Raw genomic sequence first — 19,890 nt, forward strand, 5'->3', positions numbered from 1 at the left:
ACAAAAAGATGCCTTGAGAAGTGGGGACAAATGCAGATTCAGAGATGCAAAATACATGTTTAGCAGGAAAAGAAGCTAAATGTCTGTACTCTGAGAAGCTGAAAAACTAGTTTGCAGCCAACGACTCTGCTTCCGTCTGGAAAGGTCTCAGGCAGATAACAAATTACAAGCCTAAAGCGCCCCACTCCATAAACGACGGACAGTTAGCCAACGACCTGAACAACTTCTAGAAGACAGGACCCCAGGAAGGCCGCTGGACCAGACTCTGTCTCTCCAACCACCCTGAAGCACTATGCTGATCAGCTGTCTCCAGTGTTCACAGACATTTTTAACACTTCACTGGCGACATGTCACGTTCCAGCCTGCTTCAAATAAGATAAGATAAGATAAGATAGTCTTTATTGATCTCACAATGGAGAAATTCACTCGTCACATCGGCTCATACAAGAAGGTGCAGAGTAGGGAAGGTGCATTCAGTTATATACAGTGAATCTTCATATATACAATGGATCAGAAAGAATACCAAAAAATACAAAAAAGGAAATAGGAATGGGCATATGATGTCTCATTTACATTCTTAGTGGTCTATATATATATATATATATATATATATAAACATATCTATATACTTAAATATATACATATATCTATGCGCCTACTTACATACGCGTATGTATGTGCATATACATTGTATACATTTGTACATACATACATACATACATGTGGGCTGACTTATGTTCAGGTGGTGATAGCAGCAGAAGTCACTACATCAGGATTATTGCACCTTGGTTATTGCACATTAATTATTACAGTTATAGTTACAGTTGCAGTTACAGTGCAGCATTGTAAAATCTGATAGCAGCAGGAATAAATGACCTGCGGTAGCGCTCCTTTTTACAGACAGGATGTCTTAGTCTTTCACTAAAGGAGCTGCTCAGCTCCTCTACAGTCTGGTGCAGGGGGTGGAAGGTGTTGTCCATGATGGATGTGAACTTGGACAACACCCTCCTCTCAGCTACTTCCTCCACAGAGTCCAAATCCTCCACCATTATCCCTGTTCCCAAGAAGCCAAGGACCACAGGACTTAATGACTTTAGACCCGTCGCTCTGACCTCTGTGGTTATGAAGTCCTTTGAGCGCCTCGTGCTTTCACAGCTTAAAGAAATCACCGACCCCCTCCTGGACCCCCTACAGAGCCAACAGGTCAACCTGGCCCTTCACTACATCCTCCAGCACCTGGACTCTGCAGGAACCTACGCCAGGATCCTGTTTGTGGATTTCAGCTCTGCCTTCAATACAATAATCCCAGCTGTGCTTCAGGAGAAGCTCTCCCAGCTGAATGTACCTGACTCCACCTGCAGGTGGATCACAGACTTCCTGTCTGACAGGAAGCAGCACGTGAAGCTGGGAAAACATGACTCTGACTCACAGCTCATCAGCACTGGTTCCCCCCCGGGCTGTGTTCTTTCTCCTCTGCTCTTCTCCCTGGGGAGAACAACCTGGAGCTCAACGCTGTAAAAACAGTGGAGATGGTTGTGGACTTCAGGAAGAACTCAGTCCCAGCTACCCCCATCACCCTCTGTGACTCCACCATGGACACTGTGGAGTCTTTCCTCTTCCTGGGAACTATCATCTCCCAGGACCTAAAGTGGGAGCTGAACATCAACTCCCTCACCAAGAAAGCCCAGCAGAGGATGGACTTCCTGAAGAAGGCAGCTGAAGAAATTCAACCTGCCAAGGTCAATGATGGTGCAGTTCTACTCCTCCATCATTGAGTCCATCCTCACCTCCTCCATCACCATCTGGTACGCTGGTGCCACCGCTAAGGACCAGAGCAGACTGCAGCGTGTCATCAGGTCTGCAGAGAAGCTGATTGGCTGCAATCTTCCATCTCTCCAGGACCTGTACGCCTCCAGGACTCTGAGGCGTGCAGGACGATTGTTGCTGATCCCTTCACCCCAGTCTCAGACTATTTCAGTCACTTCCCTCTGGCAGGACCACAATCTCACGCCACAAGAACAGTTTTTTCCATCTGCTACCAGCCTTATGAACAAGGACAAGAGCCGCCGTGAAACTGGTGTCATGATTTGTTATTGAACCCTGACACAACCACAACAGAGTTAAGTTTAACAGTTTATTGTAGGTTGAGGATAGTGGAGAAAGGAACCAAGAGTCTGTACTGAGCTGAAGCAGGAGGATGGTGAAGGCAGGAACTGGCAATCAGGATGGAACCACAGCATGGAGGCATCAGAACCAGAAGCACAGCAGAATGGAGACTTGGAACCAGGCTTGACCAGCAGCACGAGCAGCCCGACTAGGTGAATACTTGCAAGGTTGGAGTGAGATCAGAACCAGAACCACAGCAGGCAGGCGGAGATGAAGGGACTATGGGCTGGATGGAAAGTGGATGAGGTAAGCAGCAGAAGTGGACATGAAATAGCAGACGGACCAACAATGAAGGACAGAATACTGGGAGCTTAAATAGTGAGGCTGACAGGTGTGCTGAATGCTGGCTGATTGATGACTGACAGGTGTGGATAATTACTGAGGTGGAGAGGAGACTGGAGTGTATGGAGGGTGAAACGTGCCACTAAAATGTCTATGGTGCAGAAGTCAAGGCTGCAGCATGACAACTGGACACTGTCTCTCTCCCTCGCTCAGGACTTACAAGCTTCTGCGTTACATTAACGCACAGTTTACTGAGTGTATATAGCTTCTGTATATATATCCATTTAATTTTTTATTTTACTGTATTCTTACTTTTTGTCTGCACCATCAACACCACGTCAAATTCCTTGTAAGTGCAAACCTACTTGGCGATTAAACTTGATACTGATTCTGATTCTGATGACACCTAGCTTTATTTATCCAGTAAACCCACTTCCTCACTCCCCCCTTGTCCCTTACTAACTGCTTACTTGAAATTAAAGACTGGTTCACATCAAACTTCCTTAAACTAAACAATGATAAAACCAAACTCGTCTCCACCAAATCCACCCTATCCAAAATTCAATTCAATTCAATTCAATTTTATTTATATAGCGCCAAATCATGAAACATGTCATCTCAAGGCACTTTACAAAGTCAAGTTCAATCATATTATACAGATTGGGTCAGATTATACAGATTGGTCAAAAATGTCCTATATAAGGAAACCAGTTGATTGCATCAAAGTCCCGACAAGCAGCATTCACTCCTGGGGAACCGTAGAGCCACAGGAAGAGTCATCTGCATTGTACATGGCTTTGCTGCAATCCCTCATACTGAGCAAGCATGAAGCGACAGTGGGAAGAAAAACCACCCATTAACGGGAAGGAAAAACCTCCGGCAGAACCGGGCTCAGTATGAACGGTCATCTGCCTCGACCGACTGGGGTTACAGAAGACAGAACAGAGACACAACAAGAGAAACAAAAAAGCACAGAAGCACACATTGATCTAGTAATCTGTTCTACATTAGATGGAAGTAGCGGGTGAGCCGTCTTCTCTGGATGATGTCACAGTTAACAGAACGCCAGACCAGGTGTACCTACTATGAAGAAAAAGAGAGAGAGCAAAAAGTTAAAAGCTGAAATGACGACAGTCATTTCAATGTAATACAATGCAAAACTGGAGAACAGTAGACTGAAGAACAGTAGAAATCAGTAGAGTGAGAAAATTAGACCCTGATGTCCTCCAGCAGCCTAGGCCTATCACAGCACAACTATAGAGATAGCTCAGGGTATGAGCCACTCTAACTATAAGCTTTGTCAAAAAGGAAAGTTTTAACATTAGTCTTAAAAATAGATAGGGTGTCTGCCTCACGGACCAAAACTGGGAGTTGGTTCCACAGGAGAGGAGCCTGATAGCTAAAGGATCTGCCTCCCATTCTACTTTTAGAGACTCTAGGAACCACCAGCAGACCTGCAGTCTGAGAGCGAAGTGCTCTGTTAGGAACATACGGGGTAATCAGAGCTCTGATATATGATGGAGCTTGATTATTAAGGGCTTTATACGTTAGAAGGAGAATTTTAAATTCTATTCTTGATTTAACAGGAAGCCAATGAAGGGAAGCTAAAATTGGAGACATATGATCCCTCTTGTTGATTTTCATCAGAACTCTTGCTGCAGCATTTTGGATCAGCTGAAGACTTCGAACTGCATTTTGTGGACTTCCTGATAGTAAAGAATTACAATAGTCCAGCCTTGAAGTACAAATGCATGGACTAGTTTTTCAGCATCACTCCTGGACAGAATGTTTCTAATTTTGGCGATATTCCGGAGGTGAAAGAAGGAAACTCTGGAAACCTGTTTAATATGGGATTTAAATGACATGTCTTGGTCGAAAACAACACCAAGATTTTTAACTTTATTACCAGAGGCCAAGTTAATGCCATCCAGATTAAGGGATTGATTAAGAACTTTATTTTTTGAAGACTCTGGCCCAAAGATTACAACTTCTGTCTTGTCAGAATTTAAATGCAGGAAATTTAAAGTCATCCAGCTTTTGATGTCATCAAGACATGACTGCAGTCGAAGTAACTGATTGGATTCATCAGGATTTATGGATAAATATAGCTGAGTGTCATCAGCATAACAGTGGAAATTAATCCCATGCTGTCTGATAATTTTGCCAATCGGAAGCATATATATAGTAAATAGAATTGGTCCAAGGACTGAACCCTGTGGTACTCCACAAGTGACCCTAGAGTTTGAGGAAGATTTATTATTAACATGAACAAACTGGAATCTGTCCGACAGATAAGATTTAAACCAGCCTAATGCTTTTCGCTTAATCCCTACAGTATGCTCAAGTCTTTGTAGGAGAATATTGTGATCAACTGTATCAAATGCAGCACTGAGATCTAACAGGACAAGTATAGACACAAGTCCATTATCTGAGGCCATGAGAATATCATTGGTGACCTTCACCAGAGCTGTTTCAGTGCTATGATGAGCTCTGAAGCCTGACTGAAACTCCTCAAGTAGGTCATTACTTTGTAAATGTTCACATAGTTGATTAGCAACTACTTTCTCAAGAATTTTAGATAAGAAAAGAAGATTAGATATAGGTCTGTAATTTACTAACTCATCCTGATCAAGAGATGGTTTCTTAAGTAAAGGTTTAATAACAGCTACTTTAAAAGCCTGTGGTACATATTCATTTACCAAGGATAGATTAATCATGTCTAAAATAGGACCACTGATCAGAGGGAATACCTCCTTAAACAACTTGGTTGGGATTGGGTCTAACATACAGGTAGAAGGTTTAGATGAAGCTAAAATTTTAGATAGCTCAAAAAGCTCTACTGCTTTTAAACAGTTCAGACACTGCGCAGGTTCTAAGGATTCCTCCAATGCTGCCTCACTTACTGAGGATGAGGTAATCATGTTTGGGAGGATGCCAATTATTTTATTTTTAATGGAATCAATTTTATTTATGAAGAATCCCATAAAATCATTACTGCTAAGAGCTAAGGGAATGGATGGATCAACAGAGCTGTGGCTCTGGGTAAGTTTGGCAACTCTACTGAAGAGAAATCTAGGATTATTCTTATTCTCCTCAATTAATGATGAAAAATATGCTGCTCTAACTCTGCGAAGGGTCTTGTTATACAACAACAGACTGTTCTTCCAGATTAGGTAGGATTCCTCTTGGTGTGTAGAGCGCCATTTTCTCTCCAATTTCCTAACATTGTGCTTCAAGGAACGCAGCTCTGAATTAAACCAGGGAGCCAGCTTCCTGTGAATAATCACCTTCTTTTTCAAGGGAGCTACATTGTCTAATGCAGAACGCAATGACGAAGTCATACCGTTTACAAAGACATCTATTTGTGAATTGGAAGAAACAACATTGCTGCCATCTACAGGGCATTTCTGCAATACGGAGGATATTAAAAAGGGGACAGACTCTTTAAGTTTTGACACAGCATTATCCGATAAAGATCTACTATAATGGAACCCTCTTTTGGGGGTGGAGAACTCAGTTAGATTAAACTCAAATGTTATTAAAAAATGATCAGATAGGACAGGGTTGTGAGGAAATACTGTTAATTCTTCACAATCAATGCCATATGTCAGCACAAGGTCTAAAGTATGGAGCCAAGAGTGCGTCGGTTTATGCACATTTTGAGCAAAACCAATTGAATCTAGGATAGTTTTAAAGGCTACACTAAGGTTATCACATTCTGTGTCAACATGGATGTTAAAATCACCCACTATAATAACCTTATCAGTATTTAACACCAAATCAGATAAGAAGTCTGACAACTGATCCAAAAACTGAGTGTAAGGGCCTGGTGGACGATACAAAACAACAAACAGAAGAGGTTTTATTGCTTTGCAGTTTGGATGAGGGAAACTGAGGGTTAAATGTTCAAAAGAACTGTAGTTATTAATTGGCCTGGGACTAATTAATAAATCAGACTGAAAGATGGTTGCCACTCCTCCTCCTCTTCCCACAGATCTGGGAATGTGGAAATTTGAATAATTGGAGGGAGTTGACTCATTTATACTAACGTAGTCCTCTTGTAGCCAGGTTTCTGTGAGACAAAACAAATCAATCTGTTTATCAGAAATCAATTCGTTAACTAACAAAGTCTTTGGAAGGATCGACCTTATATTTAATAGACCACATTTAATTGTTTTATTTTTAGGTTCAAGGTGAACCGTATTGATTTTTATTAGGTTTTTATGATTTGTTCCTTTTAGATAAGTTTTTGATCTGTTAAGTTTTGGCCGTGGGAAAGACACCGTCTCAATAGGATAATGGATGGGTTACAGTACAGAAGCTGCAGAGAGGTGTGTTAAACTAAGGCTCAATCAATATTTTCACCCATTGACAACTCCTTGGTCTCCCCCTCCCCTCAGGTCAAGAGTCTGGGTGTCATCCTCGACTCCTCCCTATCCTTTCAGTCACACATAAATAACATTACCCTGTCTGCATACTTCCACCTTCGCAACATTAACCGCCTCCGTTTCTCCCTCACCACACACACTCCTTATCCACAACCTCATCACCTCCTGTCTTGATTATTGTAATTCTCTTCTTTTCGGCCTCCCTCACAAATCCCTATATAAACTCCAACTCCAATGAACTCAGCAGTTCGTGTCATCACCAGAACCCCTCTTTTCATCATATTACCGCTGTCATTCACCAACTCCATTGGCTCCCAGTTCAATTCAGAATACAATTTAAAATCCTTCTATATAATTTCAAAGGCATCCATAACCATGCTCCTCCCTATGTGTAAATACACTGTTCTTGTCCCTCTTCATAACTGTTTTTATGTTCCTGTATTTGAATTTTTGTATTTTCATTTTTATTCTCTGTAAAGTGTCCTTGAGTTTTAAGAAAGGTGCTGTTAAATAAAATGCGTTATTATTATTACCAGGAGAGAACCAACAGCAAACCACACACACCAATGTGTGTGGTTTGCTTTCTCTCACTGTCAACATTGTTTGTATTAGTATTGTTTTTTTTTTACATCAATATATAACAATTTTTTACCAGGTCAATAACAATACAAAAAAATTGAGTAATTACCCTGCTGTGTTTGTGAGTGTAATGGGAAGTCACTAAGGCGTGACGCCAACTCGGACAAGGACAAACAAGGAGCTGCACTTCAGCTTCACGGCTCTGCTGATTGCCAAGGCCAAATGCTTGGGTGTTACTATGGACATAATGAATGTCTGGGATATGATTGTCTCTGTTTGTTGTCTCAAGGCACGGCTGTGGGGTATTTAGAGGGAGCCGTGGAGGAAGAGAGGCAGACACAGGGCAGGTGGACTGACGGCCGAGCCGAGGGGTGTGATTACTTTCCATCTATGTGATGTCTGCTCTGCTTGTCAATAAAAGTGCTGGAACTTTATTACTCCACCGTTTCCGTATTCACTAAGTCTAGGAAGTCAGTTCGTGTTTAGAATTCCTATCACAGTGTGTTTAGCACTTTTTATACTGTATTTGTGTTCTGCTGGCATGGTTCTGAAGAAGAACCAGCTTTTTGTGGTTCCTTAGTTGAACCACGTTTTGTAGTCTGGCACCTGTTGTTGTCAGTGTAAACACGTGACCACGGTTTGAAAACATCTGGAACCAGAATGGGCTCCAGACGTGTTGGTGGAAAAGGCCAAACAGTGAAAATCAGGATTCCTGTCTGACCTCTATGGCTGCCACTGTCCGTGGTGCTGAACAAACAGTGAAAATTAGGATTCCCGTCTGACCTTAATGGCTGCCGCTGTCCGTGGTGCTGAACATACAGTGAACATTAGGATTCCTGTCTGACCTCTATGGCTGCCGCTGTCCGTGGTGCTGAACAAACCGTGAAAATCAGGATTCCTGTCTGGCCTCTATGGCTGCCGCTGTCCGTGGTGCTAAACTAACTGTAAAAATCTGCTATCAAGTCAAGTCAAGTAAAGTCAAGTCAGCTTTATTGTCAATTTCTTCACATGCTCCAGACATACAAAAAGATCGAAATTACGTTTCTCACTATCCCACGGTGAAGACAAGACATATTCTACCAATCTAAGTACACAGACAAACATAACATTCAGGTAAATAAAAAAATAAGTAAATAAGAGGGCACATGCAGTGAAGAAATAAAAGCAGCAAAATTTGGTTTTTAAATTGTACATAGACAGTCAATAAAATAGTAGTGCAAAATCAGGCCAATAAAATAGAAGGCTGAGGTAGTTCTGTTTTTAACATTAGTAGGGAAAAGAAGTGCCATGGTGGTGCAAGTTATGTAAGAGCAGCAGAAGTGTTGTGTTTTCAGGACAACAACAACAAGTTTCAAAGTGTACAAGTGTGCAGGTGGAGTAATGCAAGGCGGCTATCTGTGGGTCCAATGTCCAGGATGTTATGTAGCTGAGGGTGGAGGGGGGAGAGAGTTCAGCATCCTTACAGCTTGGTGTATGAAGCTGTTGGTGAGTCTGGTGGTGCGGGAGCGCAGGCTTATGTACCTCTTCCCAAAGGGCAGTAGATCAAACAGATTGTGAGCAGGGTGACTTGCATTACTCACAATTTTGGTCGCCTTTCTGGTGAGATGGGTGGTGTAAATGTCCTTCAGGGAGGGGAGTGAAGCACCAATAATCCTTCCAGCTGTGTTCACTATGCGTTGCAGGGCTTTCCTGTTGTATTCAGTGCAGCTTCCGCCCCACACAGCCATACAGCTGGAGAGGATGCTCTCAATGGCGCCTCTGTAGAATGTGGTCATGATGGCTGGTGGAGCACTTGCTCGCCTGAGTTTCCGCAGGAAGTACAGGTGGTAAAAATCTGCTATTCAGAGATGCTGCAGTAGAATAGTCTGACAAATAAAACACTCATCATTTTAAAATTTGATTTGGCTATTTTATGGCTTTTTAAAACTGGCCAACATAGAACTGATTGGTGGCTTCATCAGTGGAAATAGAACAGCTGAATAATTTGAACATGGTAACGGATGTTGTTCCTGAGATGTTTAATTAGCATTTGGTGATATTTGATGACAACAATTTTGATGACATCCCTTTAGAGACATTTTAATATAAATCATCCTGTGATTTATATTAGCAGAAAGTGTTTGTTAACACCTTTTAGATAACCTGCTGATCAGACTGAATTTTTTTATGCTCCTGTGTCTATTAGTGACCAGACATCGTTGAGACGGATGTTTGATTCAGGCAAATAGGAGAAGCTACGCTGAGAGCTGCAGATGTTGTTTTGTCTCAGCAACCTGTTCTACAGCACGTTGTCATTGTTGGTTGTGGTCGTCTTGTAACACAACCTAATTGTAATTTAGCTGATTATTGGTACAAATATGCTCAGACCGATGATCCAGAGAATCAAGTCTGATGAAAAACACTGGGAGATGATATCTTCTCATACATCTGACCCTGAATGCGAACAGTTCGTTCAGTTGCTGAGTTGTGCCTCCTGGTGGTTGAGCCCAGAGGTTCCTGATAAATTAGCAAGAATAAAATAGCAGAAGTCTGTTACATTGCTGCCCTGAAAGGAGTACATTGTTTTGGGGGAAGTTACCTCCCTCGACTCCTTTGTCACCTGGAAGCACAGTTGAAGAACATCTTAATAATAATATTAATTATTCTAATACATTAAACTTATATAGCACTTTTCTGGACAATCAAAGATGCTTTCCAAACCCCCCCCAAAAAACAAAATAACAAAGAAATTAACAAATAATCATTCTACAGAAAAGCAAGTTTTAATAAATGGGTTTTGTGATAAAATTTTAAGTTCTGTAATGAGTCTGAGTTCCTGATGTTTTGGGGAGCAGCAGTGAAGGCTCGGTCCCCTAAGGTCCGGTGTTTGGTGGGTGTGAGGAGGTTGGTGTCTGCAGAGTGGCGGGAGCGACAGAGGTGGTGGAGTTTGAGGAGGTCAGTCAGATATGGAGGTTGTTCGGGTCATTACACTAATATGGGGTGATCATTGGATCCCTATGAAGATACTTAATCCCACTGATGGGCCTGTGACTATGTGGTACAATGCTAAACTGGCTGATGGATTTCCTTGTGTGGCTGTTGAGGTCTTCCCTGTCACTCAGGCCTCATGTGTGACACAGTCCAACCAAACTACTAACTCATATTTTCTGCCAGACAGCTCATCTGATCCTGTGCAGCACCTGAATGACTGTTGTCTTGGTGATGTGGACATAGAGGTGTTAAATCTCTGATGAATGGAGGAGGAAGCTGTCTGACATTCACTCCCTCAGGCTGCCCTTTCTGGTATTCTGGGTAAAGGAAATGGCCAAAATAATGTGGTGTATGGGGAACCACGGCCTGTCTAGAAGGTTTCTGTTGCCTCTTAGTCAGGTACTGAGATCTGTGAACCCGAATTCAGCCACACAGAGTTTTGTTTGAGAAGTTTATTGAAGGTAATGGTTAGTGGAGAAGGAGACCCAGACTGGAGCAGGTGGACTTGAGGCAAGGGAGACGGTGAGGAAGACGACGAGGGACGAAGGCTGGTGCATGCAGGGTAGCAGCAGGAAGGAGAGTGTTGAGAGCAGACGATCCGGCGGGGAAGAGCAGACTGAGGTGGGTTTATGTAGGGAGGTTGACAGGTGGGTTTAGTCTGGCTTGATTAGCAGCAGCAGGTAGCAAAGATCAGAGGTGGAGAGAGCCTGTGTTGTATGTTCTTTCTTATTATGTTTAATTTTGTATAATTTTAGGGGGGGGGGGTGAATTTAACATGTCTCTCTGTTGATATTTGTATATTAACACAAACGTTGGCTATTAATGAAGTTGTTTGTTCATAATTGACGGTTCCTGTGCTCCTTGGTGTCTCTTGGGGATTTGGTCATCCAGCTTTGTCCCAGTTTCTTCTTCTTTTGTCTGATGTTCCCCAGGTATTAATTTCTTCTTCCCTTTTTTATTTGTCCCTCAGGGAATAAATACGTTTTACAATCTACTGCAATCCTTTCTTTCTATCGTCCAAATGTTTATTTCTCTTTTCTTTATTAATGATAAGCCTTTGCAGATTGAAACTTGAGCTGTTATTACACCGTTATTGCACTTGATGGAGCCACTAGCTTAAGCATTTTATGATCACAATATACAACATATGCTACCTTGGGATATTGTTTCATATAAATCTGTAACAAATGCTAATTTTACATATTTTCATTGTCAGGTCTAATAAACAGAGAGCGCCTCCAAACACATTCCCAGTGTCTCGTGAGTCTTCTAATCATCTCACAACGCAGAAGTTAATCCTAACATGAATACGTCAGCCGGTCCATTCCAGCTGAATCCCAACAGCAGCAGCTGTGGTTCTGCTCACAGCAACATCAGCAGCTGCTGGACATCCTGCCAGGATTAATGAAGCTGGGACTGAACGTCAGGGTCGTCCTCCAGAAACTGATTCCTGAAATCCTCCTCTGGAAAATTATTATTGTTTAAAATCAATCCGAACTGTTTTTTTATTCTCACTGTTTTCATCATTTACAGACAGAAACTTTCAGGAAACCTTAGAGAATAAATCTTTGATTAGAACCTACGTAGGCAGCAGTACCAGTGTGTTAAAGAACAGAACCAGAACCTGGAGCTGGGTCTTTAGATCCATGGATGCTGCAGTTTCATCTCCTGACCAGCAGAGGGAGGCAGAGAAGCTGATATCCAGGATCATCAGTTTCAGAGGTGCTGATAGGATGTCTGCACGGTTTAAAAAAGATGAAACATGTTCTGGTTTCTAAATGTTGTTTCTAAGTATTTTGTGTCTTGATGTCATTTGTGGTTTTCAGTCTTTAATTTTTATGATTTAATGTGAAATAAATAACTACTGAGGCAGCTCAGCACCAAAGGGATTATTTATTTAGCTTTTAGAGAGTCCTGTCCCTTTAAAGGACGGACAGCCAGTCCAGGGTGGACCTGTAACCACTGATGGATGGAGATGTGGACCAGCGGACCAGCCCGTCCCAAAGGTTCTGCAGAGATTACTGAGGAACACATGGATCAATGTTGATGGAGACATTTCATCCACAGGTTTTCAGTTCTGGTTTGTTGGTTTGTTAATTTGTTAGAATCACTTATACAAAATATACAAAAATATTTAGATGGTAAATAATATTATCTGCATTCAATTAATGGAGACTTAATAAACGATTAAAATAAAAAAATAAACAACACATCTTTAAGGTCCGGTCTAGTTTTATTTTGCATTAATTCTTATTTTTGTATTTTATATTTTTTACCTTTCCTTTCTGGCAATAACAATTATTGTCTTGATGTCAAAAAAAAGAAAAGAAAACAACAGATTTACTGTTATAAAAATATTATTCTGAAGTCACTATGGCCTCACGCCACATAGGAGGCCTGGAGACCTGATGGCTGTGTATGAGATCCACTGTTTGCTGAGTGCAAGGCTGAATGCTGCGTAGATGCTGTGCAGGATGATTATTGTCTAGGATAGACTGTCTTTGTTGACTGTCCTTGTTTTGTCTCATGCCAAGGCCACTATGTAGTATTAGGGAGAACCGTGGGGTGCGATTACTTTCCATCTATGTTATCTCTGTTTCACAATAAAAGTGCTAAAACTTCATCATTTTAATTTAGTACAGATGGGAACTCAGTTATTATTGTTTAGAATTCGATCCACATTTACTTTCTTGAGTGAAGCCTTACTGCTTTCTCCATAGTGCTTCAATTGATTTATATATGTGTCATGGTTTTTAGGTGTTTGGTCCACATGCAGAACACAACCGGGAGGCAAGAGCATTTTAAAGATGTTTATTTCAGGCTGGGAGATACACTGAGAATAAGGCTGACAGAGTGAGCGGCCGACAGTGATCGAGACGCCGGGATCGAAACACTGTGGGAGAAAAAGAACAGGTTAAGCAAGGCAGATGTGAGAATCTAACCATAAGGTGGGTACTTACTGCCAGGCACAGGTAACCTAGCCGGGGGGGAGTGGAGCGGAAGAACGGGTTCAGTGGAACTCTTCTCTAGGTGGAACTAGATGACCGAGTGACAGGTGAACAGATGGAACGGAGGCGGGGAGCCCGAGCAGCACTGCAGCAGGAAGCAGGGAGCAGAGAGCAGCAGAAGGAACCAGGGTGAATCCAGGGAAGGGAACTCTTGTCCGACTTGGTAATACCAAGGGGCTCGAGGGGAATGCCAGAGCAGAATCTGAGCGAAGTGGATCCAGGAACTTGAGTTGAAGCTTCAGCACTCAAAAGAGCGTCTGGAGAGTAATCCAGAGCACAATGCGATCACAACGGTTTAACACTCTGGCGTCCTTCAGCTGATTGCAACATGCTGTTAAGCTCCAGCTGGAGCTGCTGAAACGAGCTGCAGGTGGGCGCCACGCCCACCTGTCAGCTACGATCACCTGAGAGAGGGAAAGAGAAGAGAGCAGGCAGTGCTGACAGAAGCTGTACAGCACAGCCTGAAGAACCCTGACAATATGTAATTTTTTTATTATTTTGGGATTTGATAGGGTTATATTTAATAACCCCTTTTATCCTAGAACAAAATCCAAACAAATACAAGTTTAGACTCTTCCAACTGAAAGAGGGCAGAGGAGCCAGGAGTGTGAGACGCGTTCCATCACAGTCCCGGCCCGTCTGCCTAGATCTACCTTTGTCTTTCTCCTTTATTGTCGGACATCAAGGGGGGGCAGGAGGATTAAGGAGTTTACAACATGGGGCTTAAAACACAAAAGAAGGAACAAGGGGGGTTTACAGTATGGGGTACAGAGACATATATGATTAACATATACAGCAAGACATTCCTGGTCTGGGAGGAGCATCTGTTCTCCCTGTGGGAAGTTAAAACAATAGAACATTCCTGTAAGCCAGCTCTTTAAAACAGACTAAATGCCTGTAACTAAATAAAAAGAAAATGATTACATTCACATAATTCTAACAGGATTGTTTCAAATTTAATTGAAACGGAAACAGAAATGTAAAACAAAAAGAGAAAGAAAGGAAGAAAAAAGGTCAGGCAAATGTTAAAAGAGAGAAACTGTGACAAAAATAGATCAGAGGAAAAAGGCAGTAAAAGATAGAGGAGAGGAAAAGGAGAGAGAATATAACATCTTCAGTCTGCTTCTACACCTGCAGAGAGATAAAAGAACAGCAACAGTCTGTGATCCTAAATTCAGCTCCAAGCTGAATGTCTCTGTGGGAACATGAATGTTTTTAGTCTTTCTGCATCATGTCAGGCAGATTTTTTCCCTCTGCTGTCAGATTCAAATCCAGACGATGAAAGCAGCCAGCAGCTTGAGCTGAGCAGCCAATCAGCAGCAGCAGTGTGATCTGTGGGCTGCAGGGGCTGATGGGAGCTCTGAGGAGCTGCTAGAAACCACGTGGCCCTCGTCTGATCTCACAGCTCGTCCTTGTTTGGCCTCAGCTGCATCAGAGCGCCACTTCTCCCCAGGTTCACCAGAGGAAACACCACTGCACAAAATGCTTTTCCTCCCAGCTGCTGCTCTCTGCTGTCTGTGTTCAGGTGAGTGTTTGCAGCCAATCAGGAGCCAGCAAAGCCCACCTGGAGCCAACACTGTCACACTAACCTTCACCTGTCTGTCTGTGTCTCTACAGCGCTGACTGCCATGGCAGCACAGCTGCTTCAGGAGGATCTATCTCTGACCAGGAGAGAAGGTCAGAGTGTCTCCTTCAGCTGTGGAGCAACTGGACGGTGTGCTGGTGGTTATGTAGTCTGGTACCAGAAGAAAGAGAATGAAACGTTCAGAGCTATATTTTTAGTTGGTAGCGACTGTAGTATAGCTCAACGTTACAATCATCCTCAGCAAGATGATTTCTCAGCTGTAAACATTCAGAACGGCTGTGCATTGAAGATAAATGAAGTTAAATCTAATCATTCAGCCTCCTACTACTGCAGCTGTGGGGTGTGGAGCTCCCACAGTGAGAAATGATGCGTGCAGCCTGAACAAAAACCTCCAGATGAACAGATGTCTGAGCTGCACAGTTCTTCTTCCTGTTAGAGGAGAAGAAGTGAAGCTTGATGGCTGCTTTCCTTCTTCAGGCCCTTTGGTGTCTTTGTTGTGAATAGAACAACTCTTCAGCAGCTTGAACAGATCATCTCTTCCTATTCCAGCCATGATGGTGTTTGGCTCATGAAGAGAGGAGCTGATTCCAGATCACATTCACACATTGTTCACCTTCATCTCAGACGCATTTAGAGGCTGAACAACAACTGTCTCTGGTTTTAATGCTGGCATTTTCATTCTAAGCTTAGAAAAAGACAAAGATGCTGAAGTAAACTTTACAAATAGAAACAAAGCAGAGAATCTCTGAGCTGCTGCTGGAATAAAGTCTGTTGCTTCTTATTAATGTTAATAATCTCTCAGTAAAACACTTCCAGCAGATCTTGTTGTTTAACAGCTTTCAGCAGATTTAAGAGATCATTTCACTTTATTCTACTTTAAAAGACAAATCTTGGACTGATCTCAGGTCAGCATTTGGGATTTTATTTAGTTTTAAATCTAAAAAGATGCTTAGATTTCTGTTTCAACTTTAATTAATTCTTTGATTGTTTTTAAGGTTTTTAATTAACCTTTAATCATGTCAGAATTGTTCAACAAGAAAGCGAGATAAATAAAATAATATTTAATCTAAGATGAAATTTCTCCTTTTTAATAAGCTGTTTTCAGGCTGATCTGTATGACAGTGATATCTGTGTATAAAGTCTACGCTCCTGTTCTTCTCCATGAATTTCTCTGACTGCAAAATCATTCTAGCTCGTCTTCATTTTCTTCAGTCTGGCTGGAGATAATCATGAAGGAGGAGAATCATCCAGGACCGGTTCTGGTCCAGTTCTGGTCCAGTTCTGGTCCAACTGGATGTTTTCATTCTTTTAAATCCAGAGAAAATAAAGAGAACTTGTGAGGTGAAGAATGTTCTGTTCCCTCTGTAGTTCAGCTGCTTCTCAGTGTGTGTCCATTAAATCAGAAAGTTTTCCCTCAGGCAGATTTCCTCCTGGAAGATCAAACTAAATGACTGAGGCTGGTGGAAGTGATCCTTCAGACGCCTGACAGACGCTCTTGGAGTCTGAAGGGGGTCCACTCCTCTGGGTTCTGCTTCTGCTCGTCCAATCATTGCTTCTTTAAGGACTTTGTCTTGTTGTCTGCTGCTGTGTCCAGGAAAGCTTCTCCAGCCGTAGGAGACTATATATTCATCAGCCACAGTTGTGTCTAGTCAGGGATGTGCTGGTGGAGCAGGAGGAACACCTTCAGCCCATGGATGGAGGCCTTAAGTGTCATGATTTAGGTCTTTGTTCCTTCTTGTTCTGGACTTTTCTGGACTTTTGCCATCAGCCTGTCTCCTCTCAGCCATCAGCCACTATTCAATCAGTTCAGTCAACAGTCAATTAGCTCACATCAACTCCACCTGCTGCCAGTAACTGCAGCAGAGCTTTCAGCTCCATTGTTGTCTGTGATTCCTGGTGTTTCTTACTGGATATTAGTGACTAGGACAACCCCTATACGCTGCTGTAGACAGAGATAGAGACACAGGAAGATAGAGGATGGATAGGTCTTCTTTATTGAAGCCTTTAGTCTCTTCTCCAACAGACTTCTTCAGTCTGGATAGGGAGGAACATTGTTTTCACAGAGGAGTAAAGGAGACATTATTGGGAAGAGAAACTTCCATCACTAAACAGGCTCCAGTTTGCCCTCTTCTAATGTTATTATTGTGAGCATCAGTCAGCCTCCAGGGAACAATGAGTGGCCGTCACAGCAAGGCAGATGGTCCTCTTTTACATGTGAACAAGCAGTTTGATTTTCATGGTTAAACTTGTTGATCCACTGAGCAAAGATCCTGCTGACTGAGTTTATCTGGAACTGCTCTGACTGAAGAAGTCTGAGGAGAAGAGACGAAACATTTCAGCACAGAAGAACCGTTCAGAGAACCTGTCCTGTTTCTGTTTCTCCTTTTTGTAGTTTCTACCTGGATGACTGAGAAGCATCAGGACATGTTGACAGTGACACATTCACACAGGAACCATTGCTATGCATTGAGTCTCATCAACAAAACCAGCTGTTCTAAGGTGGAATGTGACTTATCTGTAAAAAAATAATAAAATGGATGTAGCATATTTGACTCTTATCTGATTATATATTAAGGCTCAAATTAAAGCTGAGAAAATGTTCTGATACATAGAAATGTTTTCTCCTCCTAAACAAACACGCTGTGCTATAAAGATGCTGTCAGATTATTTTAACAGCTGAAGCTGCTTTATTGGGTCACAGTTGGATCATTTCTGCTCTGATATTGTCTAGATGGGCTTTCAGGGGCAGACTGGCCATCAGGACATTTCCTGATGTGGAACGCTGCTCCTGACTTCCTGTTTCTCACGCACAGTTTTGGCATAACTTATGTAGATTGAATTGCCAGGAGCACACGCATCATATGACATAACATGAATGAAATGAAATATTATGAAACATTAATTGATAGCTGTCTAACGCTGAATTTACACCAAAGTTGTTAAATGTGACAACTTACCCCAAAATGACCATGTTTGCTAATGCTAGCTTACCGTTAGGCTAAATCAGAATAATGAGGTATGACTGGATGCCTTAATATCTACTTTAACAAGTCCATATGTCTAACTGCTAGAATTTTTATCTGAATGAAGGTTATTTAAAAAAATATAGAGTTAATATTTTTTACTTTGTGAAGTGGAAAATGGTTAATTGGTGCTCATCTCAACTTACAATGTCCTGCCCTCTTCTCACTCAGTCCGTGAGACCTGACCATGCAAAGGAAGAAAACTAGTATTCCACTTTTTAGTTGTGCCCTTTGATGGAGAAGATAATTGCAATGTGACAACTTACCCATGTGACAAACTAAGCTAAAGCGGAAGTTAAATTGAAGAAACTCTTTTGCCTACCTCCATCTATCAGAGACTCATCCGCCTCCGAAGCCAATCAGCTTTGATCTGCTCCTCCTCGTCTCAGCCCTCTACTCAGGAAGCAAGCAGTGGCTGCAATATGTCTGATTTGGACTCTGATGACTTGATTCAAGAGATAACAACTTATCCTCAAATCCTCCTGCTCTTAGGAACGCCGTCTAGCTGCTCATCCATCCTCTCTGACCTCTGTATTGGCTCCAGCATATCTTGCCCAGCGCTGATCTGGACTCGCTCTCTCAGCTGGCCTCCCTCCGCCTGTGGCGTCTCATTCCATCACCCAACCTCTGTTTTCCGTCAGCTGCAATGAACCTGCAAATCCTCCGCTTCCTCACCAAGCGACGCAGACGCCGTCTCAACTCTGCCTCAGTTCTGGTCCCGCTTCGCTTCGTAGAGCGCCGGGTCTTTCTCCAGCTGGTTAGCAGAGCTTGTGCTATGGGGCCTGCTTTGAAGAAGAAGCACATATCTGCTTACTGTGATTACTTTTCAGTGTCGAAGCATAAAGATCGCGCCTCCTCTCAATCTCTGATGCTATTCATCTAGCAAAGCAGTCACAATATTATATTCACAGCTCATTATGTTTCTGGCTGCTCATGTTCTCCCTATTCCAATTCCAGACTTCTGCCTTTCTCACTATGTTAATTTGTTCTAAACGTACAAATGTCTTCGCTTTCCAAGCTCTTTTATTACACCGGAGGGTTCCCATGCCAGCATACTGTTTTCAAAAGCATCTAAGAGAACCGTTAGAATGATGTGGCCTTCCATCTAACATCATTCAGCCATTCATTCAGGATGGGAGCTGCACAACAGCTGCTGTTCATGGATCCCTGATGGCTTCTCTCTAACTGAGCCGATGGTCATCATCAGCATGCCTCACATATCTGTTCTGAGCATTCATTCATCTTAGCTGCTCATCCTTCTCTCAGCTTTAAGGTCATCTAACTGTGAATACTGGTGGTGGATTTGAAACTCCTTCACATGTCTAGCAGACCCCGTATGTTTCACTCTTTCAATTTTGTGCTTTATAATTCATCCTCCCATCATTCATCACACTCCTGTAACTCCTCTCTCTATATGGTTGATATTCCATGCTCCATTCATCTCATCATTCATCGTATCATGCATATTGTCATTCATATTGTCATATATCCTGTCATGATCATTTGTTTATCTATGTGCATCATCCATCAAGAATCGTCCATCAAGCATCATCCCTGACCACTTCGCCATTCACCTCACCATCATCTCCTCATTTCTTAATGAACTTTTGGTAAACCTTTCACTGCACTTATCTTCTATTATTCATGTTGCTGTTCTCTGTTCTTAATTATCAAATCGAGTCTCTCTGCTTTCTGGGCATGCAGACGCACTGGCCTCGACCTCAGCAACGTTTTGGGGAAAACATCCTTATTCACATACACCTGCTTATGCATATTAAAGTATAATTCAGTGTTAATGTTTCCTGCTGAGGTCTGAGCGCCAAAGTCTTAAAATATTGTATCAATAAAATTCTTCTAATCGTCTTTTTTTTTCCATGTGAGTTTTTCAG

Source organism: Fundulus heteroclitus, unplaced genomic scaffold, assembly GCF_011125445.2.
Source record: "Fundulus heteroclitus isolate FHET01 unplaced genomic scaffold, MU-UCD_Fhet_4.1 scaffold_63, whole genome shotgun sequence".
NCBI lineage: Eukaryota > Metazoa > Chordata > Actinopteri > Cyprinodontiformes > Fundulidae > Fundulus > Fundulus heteroclitus.